The following is a 12,210-nucleotide window of genomic DNA, read 5'->3' on the forward strand; positions in this document are numbered from 1 at the left end:
GATTACTTCCTTTTCTGTGCAGAAGCTTTTTAATTTAATTAAGTCCCATTAATTTATTTTATGATACTGATTTGTGTACATGGATTTTGTAACCCGAGACTTTGCTGAATTTACTAATCAATTCTAGGAGTCTTTTGGTGGAGTCTTTGGGATTTTCTAGATTTTCTAGATTCAAGATCATATCGTCAGCAAACAGGAGTAGTTTGACCTCTTCTTACCTGATATGGATACTCTTTATTTCTTTCTCTTGCCTGATTGCTCTGGGTAGGACTTCCAGTACTGTGGTAAATGGATGGGGTGACAGTGGGTACCCTTGTCTTGTTCCAGTTCTTAGGGGAAATGCTTTCAAATTTTCCCCATTCAATGTGATGTTGGCTGTGGGTTTGTCTTAAATGGTCTTTATTATTTTGATATATGTTTCCTCCAAGCCTAGTTTATAGAGGGTTTTTATCATGAAGGGATATTGAATTTTATCAAATGCCTCTTCTCCATCTATTGAAATGATCATACAGTCTTTGTTTTTGATTCTGTTTATGTGGTGAATCATGTTTATTGATTTGTCTATGTTGAAGCATCCTTACAGCCCTGTGATGAAACCCACTTGATCATGGTGAATTATCTTTTGATGTGCCATTGAATTTGATTTGCTAGTATTTTGTTGAGGATTTTTGCATTTATGTGCATAGTTTTCTTTTTTCTTTTCTTGCAAGTCCCTGTGGTTTAGATGCATTTCTTGGAGACAGTATATGTTTGGAGTATTTTATTTTAATCCACTTAGCCAGTCTATGTCTTTTAATTGGGCATTCAGACCATTCACATTCAGTGTTAGTATTGACAGGTGGGATACAGTTCTGTTCATCATATTGGACGATATCTTGTTTTTGTTTTCCCTCTTGTGTTTTATTAGAGCTATGAGCTGTAAATTTTGGGTGTTTTTAAACTAGTGGGTATCTATTGTGCTGTTCAATGTATAATGCACTTTTGAGTATTATACATGTAGGGCAGGTCTAGTAGTGATTAATTCCCTTGGTGTTTGTTTGTCTGGAAAGGTCTTTATTTCTCCATCGTTTATGAATCTTAGTTTTGCAGGATACAAAATTCTTAGCTGCCAGTTGTTTTGTTTAAGAAGCGTAAAAATGGGTCCCCAATCCTTTCTGGCTTGTAAGATCTGTGCTGAGAATCCTGCTGTTAGCCTAATGGGTTTTCCTTTGTAGGTTAGGTGTTGCTTTCATCTTGCAGCTCGTAGAATTTTTTCCTTCATTCTGACTTTGGCCAGGTTGATGACTATGTGTCTTGGAGATATCCTATTTGCTATGAATCTTCCTGGTGTTTGATGACCATCTTGCATCAGGATATCTGAATCTCTGGCAGTACCAGGGAAGTTTTCCTCAATAATTCCCTTGAATAGATTTTCCATGCTTTTTGCTTTTTCTTCTTCTCCCTCAGGGATACCTATAATTTGTATATTGGCTTTCTTTACCTGGTCCCATATTTCTCTGAGCTATTATTCATTCTTCTTTATTCTTTTTTATGTATCTTTGACTGATTGGGTTCAAAAGCCTTGTCTTCATGCTCTGAGGTTCTTTCTTCTGCTTGGTGTAGCCTGGTGTGGAAACTTTCTGTTGTATTTTGAAATTCCCTAAATGAATCTTTTATTTCTTTAAGTTCTGTTATATCCTTTCTTATATTGTCTAGCTCTTTAGTGACTTTTTAATTTTTTTTGTTGATGTCTTGAAATATTTTTTTGGCTCTTTTCATTGATTTTCAACTTTCTCTTGGATTCCATTCATCTTATTTGCCATCCATATTCCGAATTCTATTTCTGACATTTTGAAAATTTCCTTTTGCTTGTGATCCACTGCTGTGGATCTATTGGGATCCTTTGGGGATGTCAAACTAGCTTGTTTTTTTATATTACCAGAGTTATTTTGCTGGTTTCTTCTCATTTGAAACCTCTTCTCTGAGCTCAGGGAAGATAGATTAGAGGTGTACCTGTTCTCCTTCACTGGGAATTCTCCTACTTAGTGAGAAAGTGGAGAGGTCCCATCTAGGTGCTTTTGTGATCTACTCCAGAAGATTGACCTGGGAAGAGAGTGGCAGATGCACTAGGAGCCTTGATGTGGCTATTCTGTATTGTCCTTTTCCCCTGTGATTGTCACAGTCTGTGCTGGTGTTGGATGATCTTAGTTTGGAGTGGTGGATTGTTCCCCAAGCCACTGTTGGAAGCTTGGGTTGGGGGCTGGCTGAGCTCCTCTTTATGGAGGCTGATGTTGTAGAGGATTGCTCTGCTCAGGTCTCCTCATTACAGTGGCAGTTGGGTGATGCTATCTTGGTGGCAGTCATGGGTACCAGGGCCACAGGCGTTTGCTCCACCTAAGTCCAGATGCAATGGTGGCTTCTGCATCCCTTGTGGAGTACTTTACCATGGGGATGGTTTCTGCCAGGCAGTGGATGGGGATTGCAGGGATGGGAGCCTTGCGGGTGGGTCTGTGGGGCTGGATGGCAGCATGGGAATCATGGGAACAGGGCTGTGGGGCTGGGCTGCTGGATGGCCAGGGCTCTCCCCCTGCCTGGTTCCTGCTGAGGCTGTTGCCACAGGGCTGCTAATGTGGCACTGGTGTGCTGTTCTGCTTTAATTCCCCATGGTGGGCGGTGCTCAGCTCCCATTCTTGGAGTGTGTGAGAGCATCTGCTCTCCCTGCTTCCTCCCTGGCCCAGCTGTGGTGATGCAGAAGTGGCTACAGCAAAGTTGAGCCCAGCATAGACTAGACACTCTGGACCTGAGAGCTCAGAATGGCATCAGTTGCAGCAACACAGGAATGGAAGCCACAAGGTCCATGCTGTGCCCACTCTCCAGTGCAATGTCACTGCACAGACTCCAAGGAGCTCCCTGATCAATCTGGAGTTCTGTGGCACTGGTGGGGGCCCCTGATAGCGTGCGCTATAGTGTCCACAGGGGAAGCATGGAGCCCCAGGATTCTCTCCGTCTATCCTTCTCCACATGTGGATGCCTCCCCCAGGCACCTTCTGATCTTGCCAAGTGGATCATCCTGTCACCTTCTCCTTCACTCTGAGTGTCCCTCATTGCTTCTCTGATGATTCACAATGCTCTCTGCAAGAAGGCCCATATGTAGGTGTGCATTCACCTGCAACTTTCAGTCCTCTCCTTGAAAGCTGCATGAGCACTCTGCTTGTAGTCTGATATCTTGCCCGAAATCTCCTATAGCCTTTTTGGTAAAGGCAAAGATGAAAAAAATCAGTAGCAAGACATTTTGCATTAAGATTTTAAAAAGAGATTACCATACAATAAAGATTTTCTCTCTTCTGACTAGACATTTTTGACTGGTAAAGAGAAAAATTTAGAATTGAAGAAACTTGTATGCAATATTAATATTTCTTCAAAATTAGGAATAAGGTTTAGACTTTTGTGGCAAGTAACATTATCTTGGGTTTTCAGCTGGGAGAAGCTGGAGATGAGGGACACGTGGTCATCTTGAGATGGAGAATGCTGATACTTCATTGTGATCTTCCACAGTTAGTTGGAAAAATTTTTCTTTAATTACTTGGCTCCCAAACATGCGTCAGCATAAGGATCATATTAGGGTTGGTGGGTACTGGAGTACTGGGATCCCAGGTAAAAGCTTCCATAGTATGGGTCAGGATATGGGAACCATTCACACTTGAGTTCCGTAAGCATTTGAGCTGAACTTCAGCTGGGACAAAGGTGGGTAGATGCTTGGTTGTGGGTGTGGTTGTGTAATTCACATCCATGTAGTGACCTCAAATTAATCAGAGAATGATTGAACAATTCAGAAGGAAAAAGCTGGAATTCCAGTATCACAGAGATCAAGTCCACACCTGAAATCTAGCAGTTAGGAGGGAGATATTAAACCAGGGGACTCTTTGCCAGTATTTTATGGGCAAAATGATATAGGATGGAAACAGAAGAATGTAGAAAAGCATATGGGAATCTGTGCAAAATTCCAAGTAATTACGTACGATTGATAGATTTGTGGTGGTGAGTGGTTGGGTTTATCTTAAAGATTTGAAGGGTTGGATAGTGTGAGGATTAAATGTACTAAGCCAAGAAGAGTATTTAAACAGTCACTGGTATATATTAACAGTAAATTCTCACTAAATGTTAGTTCTTCTTCTATTTGAGATATCTGTAATTTTATCCCACATCAGGCTTCCATCTCATATAGCAGCATACTCGCATATGGAGACAATTTGGGCTATAAGACTTGATTTTTTGGCCTATAGCTATATGCAATCACACATAATTACCTTCTCTCTTGAGTCAGAAGAAGAGATTATCAGTTCTACTTCATCCCCAGTCACCTATACAGAACACACACACACACACACACACACACACACACACACACACACCATCCCATCAACATCAAAACTTTTTCTCTTCAAAAGACATTATTAAGAAAATTAAAAAGCAAGCCAGAAAACTGGAAAAAAATATTTGCAAAACATATCCAATAATGACATGTATCTAGAATATGCGAAGAACACTTAACAATTGATTAATAAGAGTACAAACATCCCAATCAACAAATGAGAAAAAGATTTGAACGGTCACTTTACCAAATACACACACACACACACACACACACACACACACACACACACAAACAGTAAACTCTTAAAAATGCTCAACATCTTTACTCATCAGGGAAATGCAAATTAAAACTATAAAGAGATATCACTATATAGCTATTAAAATATCTGAAATTAAAAATACTGACAATACCATGCTGAAAAGAGTGGGGAACAACTGGAACTCACACACTGTTGGTAGGAATATAAAATGATACAGCCACTTTTGGAAAATAGGTTAGCAATTTCTTAAAAAGTTAAGCATACACTCAGCCATTTCACCTTTATGTATTTACCCAAGAGAAATGCACATGCCATTCAAACATTTGTACATGACTATTCATAACAGTTTTATTTATAACAGACAAAAAGTGGAAACAACTCTAATGTCCATTGACATATAAATGGATAAACATATTGTGCCATATCCATGTATTTCCCACAACAGTGATTTCATATCCTACAATTTAAAAAACACAGATTTCTATGACTTGATCAAAACAAGGTCAAAGATGGCAGTTTAAAGTTTGGGGCATTGCTCCTGTCTGTGGCCTGGTGTGCCCTGCAGCCTGGCAAACTCCTATGCTATATTTGAGATGCTGCCTTGGCACCTCCCTCTGGCAATTTCCCCACTCCTTGATCCCATAACAAAGTTTATTACTGCCTGCTTTGGGCCACCATTATGATAATTCCATTTATTAAATTGAGTAGCCAATAATTTTATAACAAACACTATATCTTATTCATCTTTGCTTTCATTTTTCCAACTACTACAAGAATAACTATTAATAGATGGATGTGCAAATGTTTAAAGAAAAGATACACATGACCCAGTGTTTTACTAGTGGATGTGTGACCACTGGGCTTCCCCTTCTGGGTTGATTAGCTAAGCTAAGCTAGGCTCAAGTTTTTCAGGGAAATCATGGATTTAGCTTTAAACAAAAGATTTTCTAGAATATAAGAGATTGTTTACTTGATATAGGACAAAATACTAAAAAAGTCAGAGTGATAAAAAATCCTGTTTTGAAACAAAAGAGTAGCTTTGCATAAAATCCAAGGTGATAAATGTCGTTAAAAAGCTGGCTTGTTCTTTCAGCCTGGCCCTGTGGGCCGTGTCTTGTTCGGCATACCCGGTGGAAGCAAGAGCTCCAGTACTTTTCCAGTGGTACAGCAGGGGCCAGTAACTGCTAAAATTCAGCTTAATCATTTCATTTCTAACCCATGGGGACAAAAACTGAGAATCTGATGAAAATTAGAGAGGTTCTTCTTAGCAAAAGATTTACCTAGGTATATCCATAATTTCATATGTAATTTCAGAGACTTGGTTCTTCTACAAACATTTACCATAAAACCTTGCACAAAACAGTAATAGGATAATATCTCATCTGATAATCAGGGTAATTTGAGGAGACTTTATTAACAATGTATATTCGATATCTGTGACTGATGTCATAAATTACCACAGACTTGGTGGTTTGAAGTAAGAAAAAATTATTCTCAGTTGTAGAGGCCAGAATTCTGAAATCAGCATCACTGAAGTCAAGGTGTTGACAGGGCCATGCTCCCTCTGGAGGCTCTAGGAGAGAGTCTGTCCCTTGCCCTTCCAGCTTCTGGTGTCTGCTGGCATTCCTTGACTTGTGGCTGCATCACTTCAATCTGTGCCTCTGTGGTCATATTACTTTCTCCTCTTCTGTCTGTGTCTTTTCTTCTTCTATTATAAGGACACTAGCAGTTGCATTTAGGACCCACCTTGGTAATTCTGGATAATATCTGCATCTCAAGATCCTTAACTTAATCACATCTGCAGATACTTTTTCCTTGTAATGTAAAATTTATAGGTTCCAAGGATATCTTTGCATGGCCATTATTCAGTGTACTACACAAAGGGACTATTTATAAAATACACAAGATTTAGTAGGAGATCCACATAGGGTAGTTGACTAGGAGCAGAGGTTCTGCTTCTACACTTAGGCCTGAAGGGGTGATTGGAGATGTGGTTACTGGGAGAAGACAGTCATGTGGAGGAGACTTCCTCCAGAGGAAGGATATGACCCTTTTGTTAAGGGACACCATTAGCATAAGACAATTTTAGAAGGAAGGAGCCAGAGGAATAAAAACCCTAATCCCACCCTCTTCCTTCTCTCCAATTTGTTTGTCCTCAGCAGCACCCAACCAGAAGCCAGTGGGCACAGGTATGTATCTATTGATGGAGTCCACACAGGTTAAACTCTAAGGGCAGATGGTAGGACAGAGGAGAGTGGAGAGTAGTTCTGGAGGGGCAAATAGAAAATACTCAGTCATTGGCTCACAGCAGAGCATTATCCATAGAAAATTTTCAGGCAGTTTGTTTCACTGCAGATATGTCAGCTTTGAGCACCTTTGCACTTGAAAAGCCATTTGCCTCTTTCGGTAGCCCCTCCAAATAACTGCCATTGCTGCTAAGGCAGCCTGCAGAGAAGGGATTTTTGTCTATTTTGTTTACTAATGTAGATGTTAGCTCTAAAACAGTTCCTGGCACATAGTATATGGTCTATAAATATTTGTTGAATAAATGGAGCTGAAACATGGTCTGCAAATACCTACTTACCCTCCACATTTCTTCATACCCTACACTAGGTATTTTTTTCTCCTCCTGTCTCCTTTGCTCAACAAAGCTGCAATTGCTCCGTAAGACTTTGCTGCTCTACCCTCTGAGAAGACTGTTTTTTGGTAATGGGACAATCCCCAACAACACTCATGTTCCTGCTGCAGGCCTGATTCTTCAAGCTCCATTGAACATAACTGCCTAATTCAGATTCAAATTCCTTCAGAAAGCTTGCACAATTAGAATTGATTCCATTAAATGAAATCTTTGAAGGAAGCAGAGAGAGGGAACCTTCACTTTTAAGGATTTGTGTAACTGTCTTCCCCTTGGAATTTCTGTAAGGAAGGAATATGGGAATCAGAGTTTTTCAGTCTACAAGCAGAAAGCTGCTGAGGAAGATTTCCATAGTACCAAAGACCAGAAAGGAATGAAACCTAAAAATGAAACCTAGGAATGGAACTACCTCTGAAGGCGCAGTGTTGCAGGAGCTCCTTATGGCAGATTGAACAGGGAACCTATCTCTTGTCAGTCAGGGTGAAGCTCCTAAAGGCAGCTGTGGGGTGAGAGGACAGCTGGGTGCCACATGATCTCTGTGATGCTGCCAAGTCTCTTCAGGTCCCTGTGGGATCAGAGGTCAACCACTTCCATCATTCTCTTTGATTTCCAAGCGGCTGTAGACTCTTAGAGTTGGAAGATGGGAAACCACTTTCAATAAGCATCACTACCTTCATCAAGATAAAGATCCTCAGATATCACAGACTCCGTGATCCACCCCATTCCTATCTCCCCCGCCTCCTCAATATTTATCTTGCTCTCCTGCTATATAATACTTCTCAAAATAAGGTCAATTGTTTTTATGTCACTTAGCATTTGTGTATTTGTGTTGCCTACCACTTCTGCCTTACATGGGGCATCTGGCAATTTAATTGGAATGATGATTTGATACCCAGGACACTTGCACAGTCCCACTTGTTTTCTTGATCTAAATTAACAAATAAATTTCCTTGTATTTTGTTGAGTAGTGCATTGTAACAGACTCACACACTCCCAGTGACATATATCTGAGCTTTATCTGACATTGAAATTTACCCCATTCCTGAACAATTAACATCTCTGAGGCTGGTTACTTCTCTTAAATTTTAATACTGCCTATGACCCAACCTCATACCTGACCTTACTCTTGACCATTGCCCAAATCCCAGCCTCAACCTGTTCCTGAGTGAGCAAATGAGTTAAGGCAAAAAAGGGTGCCATGCCTAAAATTCTACAGGAAGTATAACCATCGTTCCCAGAGGAGCTGCTTAGCTGAGCTCATAGATGTAGACTTTGGCAATAGGTTTATGAGGGAAAAAGGGATGGACTAAGTATTAAGTGAAATAATTTCTAGATTTAAATAGCGATTCCTTCAAACAGGACAAAGTTCAAGAAGGCTCGGGGCAGATTTCCTAAGCATTCATTAAATAGAAAAGTAGTCTTGTAGACAAATCCAGAATGATAAATGCCACTCAGAGGTTAATTTAATTACTCCTCCAGTCTGGTCTTGATATCTTTTCCTGCCTAATATTGCCCTTGATTCAAGAAGACGTGTGTTTTCCATTTTGGGAAGTCTTTGGGTATGTGCTTGGCATGCCAAATATGTGTATACATTGCTAAACTGGAATTAAACCCTATTATTCTAGGCCTTTTTGAAGACAGTAATTGTTTTGAAAATCTAAGGAAAGCCACTTTATTCCCAGAAAATTGCACATAACTGCATATACATAAGATTTTGCATACTATTTCAGGGACTTTAGTGATTCAAAGATCCAATATTTAGAAGCCATTTTTAGAGATATTAACTAGTCTTGGTAACTGTCCCAGAGGGAGATTCTATACATATGGAACATTCTACAGACCAGTTCTCTTTGTTTTGAAATTTTCAATTCTGGGCTTGCTTTCCTTCACTGAACATTCTCGTATCTCTTATCTCTGTGGTCACCTAAGGAGCATCTCCCTTAGGAAATCTACAGCAGAAACATCATGAATTACATAGACCACACTTACCCAAGGCTTCCTCACTGTGTTCAGCTCTGCAGAGGGGCATTAGATCTGTCCCTGTGAGACAGACGTTGCACAAGTGAGATAATCAAACCAGGTTGTGGCCTGATTCTGGCAGCTGCTAAGCATCCTGAATTTGTAGGCATCTCTCATTTTCTATACACAGACACTCACGTATCACCACCACTGCCACCATATTTTGAGATGCCATTACTTGAATAGAAATGCTTTCGACTCATGCTGTCTCATACACTCCACTAAAATAAATAAGGTGGTAATTACACTCATTTTATAGCTTTGATCACTCAAGTATTGCTCATACAGTGAATATTCCAACAATGCACCAGAAATCAATGAAGCCTTAGATTAAGACCCAGCTTCCTGATAACAGAATCACCACCTTTTTCACCAGTATTCCTAGCTGTGATTTGGGTCTTCTGGACCTTTACCACCCAGTCCAACTCAGTCCCAGAGGACACCACAGTTACCATTCTATCCTTGGAGGAGAGAGCATTTCAGCAATGGCTCCATATTACCCCATCTGGGGTCAAACTTCAGGGCTGGCTCCTTTACCTCCATTGGGCTCAGTCATACAAGTTTTGAATTCTTTAGTTTTCTTGCACTGCTCACATTTTTCCCCCTTCCTTTGGATCTTCAGAGTTATACTTCTCAATTTGTACCTCAGAGGGGGCCTTATCATTGCTAGTCATTTCAACTCCATGTCTATTGTTATCCTCTAATCTCTTTTCCTAGGCAACCGTATTATATGTATTCTGAAAAATGTGTACTGTTTTGTGCATGTGTTTTGAATGTAGGCATGTTGTACTATTATTATTGTGTTAAGGTAATAATAGCTGCAATCATAAATAATCTCCAAATTTTAGTAACTGAGCACAGTAAAATTTCTTGTTCTCAGAACAGCGTAATAGAGGTGTTGCTGGCTGGGTGCTCTCCTCCAAGCAATGATTCAGGAACCTAGGATCCTTCCATCTTGTGTCTCCACCATCCAATGCAGTGGCTCCCAATGTCAGCCTGTGGGTTGCTCCATTCAAGACAGCTGGAAAGAGAAAAGAACGTGGAGGATTGCCAAGTGTAGCTATATTGCTGGCAATTCACCTCTCTTTTCCCTGGAGCTTCAGTCACAAATGCTCATAAAGGATTCCTTCTTAACCACTAATTCTTCATTCACCATGGATACTGAGCCGAAGTCTCACAGAATACATGGATTGCTTTTGATATGTAAGACTTCTCCAGAAAATATTCCATAGCTGAACAAAGTTCCATTTATAACTTGCATTTATACAATAATTCATTCAGCAAATGTTGCTTTGAGTTCTTCTCTTTGTCAAGTCCTATACTAAGCTCTTTTGAGGTGAAAAAAGTCTTATGTGAGAATTTTACATTAAAAAAATCCCTACCAAAAACCAAAAAATAAACCCCCAAACAAGAAAGATGATATGAAAATTTTGTGGTTTAATACAAGTATCAGAAAAAGAAATACTGTCTGAGTTCAGAAAAGAGTATACATTATTTTGACAAAAGAGTCAGAGAAGGTTTATATTTATTGCATTTATTTGGGAGAGGAAAGAGGGAAGGATATTGCAGAAACAAAGAGTGATGTTTGCAAGGATTGAAGTTGTGCAAAAGCAGAGCAAGTCAATGGGATGGCTGCAGAATTTGGGGGAGATGACAGATACCCAGGGGCTTAATGTCAAGTTAGCGGTATGGACTTAATCCTGCTGTCAGAATTCTGCAATCATACCCAGGCTCTAGAAACAGAAAACCAGGGTTCAAGTGCAGTTTTGCAATTCAGTTGAACTTTGTACACTTTACAAAGCTGAACTTCGTAAAATTCCCTGAGTGGTAATTCCTGATTTTCCCCTGGCGATGTCATTAGGAAGCTCAAGAGAATGATATATTCTCTTACACAGTTCACAGGTGTTTTCAGCCAAGAACTGTTATTGTCTGTACCACTCATTGGGAGATATGCTACCCAGGCGAACCTTTATCTACTGCTCTTATGGAATCTTGTATCTTTTATAGATTTTTTAACATATAATGTTTTCATGTCTTTTCTCTGTTAATGTCTTAGGTCTGTAACTCACATAATGTGTAGCATGATGCAAACATATAGTGTGCATCAGTATACATCTTCATTTGTTAATAGCCCTTTAAAATAATTGGCCACACCAATAGGTAAACATAGTCTTTGATACTTGGTAATCAAACAAAACAAAACAACAAATTGAGCTAATTAAGAGGTTATCTTAGTAATAGGAACTCAGTGGATGTGTCATGGGCTTGAGCCAGAGTAGACAGTACCTCAATGTCTTCAAAGACTTATCAGGGCAAGCCAGAGGACCCCTGAAAGGCCAGAAGGTAGAAATGGAGGAGTATAGAAACAGAAAGTGGAGATCTAGGCTGATGAGAAGCAGGCAGAGAACAGAGGTCCAAGCAGCTTTTCAGATTAGAGAGGTCAGACGGCAAATTTTTAAGTTCTCCTTCCCATAAGAGCCATTCAAGGGGTTAGAGGCAAGTGGTGGGCAGCCTGGTGAGCGTAAATCCCGATCGTGGGGAAGTTGCTAGCATGAGACTGGCAGGTGTGGGTTGCAGGGAAACAAAGCTGGGTCTGGCTCTGGGAAAAGGAATGTGGAAGGAGTCCAGTTGCTAGAATCAGCATGAGGTTAGAACAGTCTACCAGACTCACTAGTGGAAACAAAAGGCTTTTGATTTAGAACTACTTAAGGACATCCTGATAAACAATAGAAGGGGTCACAGAGCTGGAAGCAGAACCAAGGCTGTTGGTTGGCTCCTTGGTTGTGCGGGTTGGAGGGGGCTGAGTCACAGAACAGTCCCTGGCAATTACTGGGCTGAGTGGTCAGAAGAGGAAGAGTTTTGGGAATTTGAGGTCATCTATGGGAGCAAGTTTATAGAATTTGAGAATCTGTGCGAGGCAATGAGGTTGATTGAACCTTGACA

The sequence above is a fragment of the Propithecus coquereli genome, unplaced genomic scaffold, assembly GCF_000956105.1.
Source record: "Propithecus coquereli isolate 6110/MARCELLA unplaced genomic scaffold, Pcoq_1.0 Scaffold8, whole genome shotgun sequence".
NCBI lineage: Eukaryota > Metazoa > Chordata > Mammalia > Primates > Indriidae > Propithecus > Propithecus coquereli.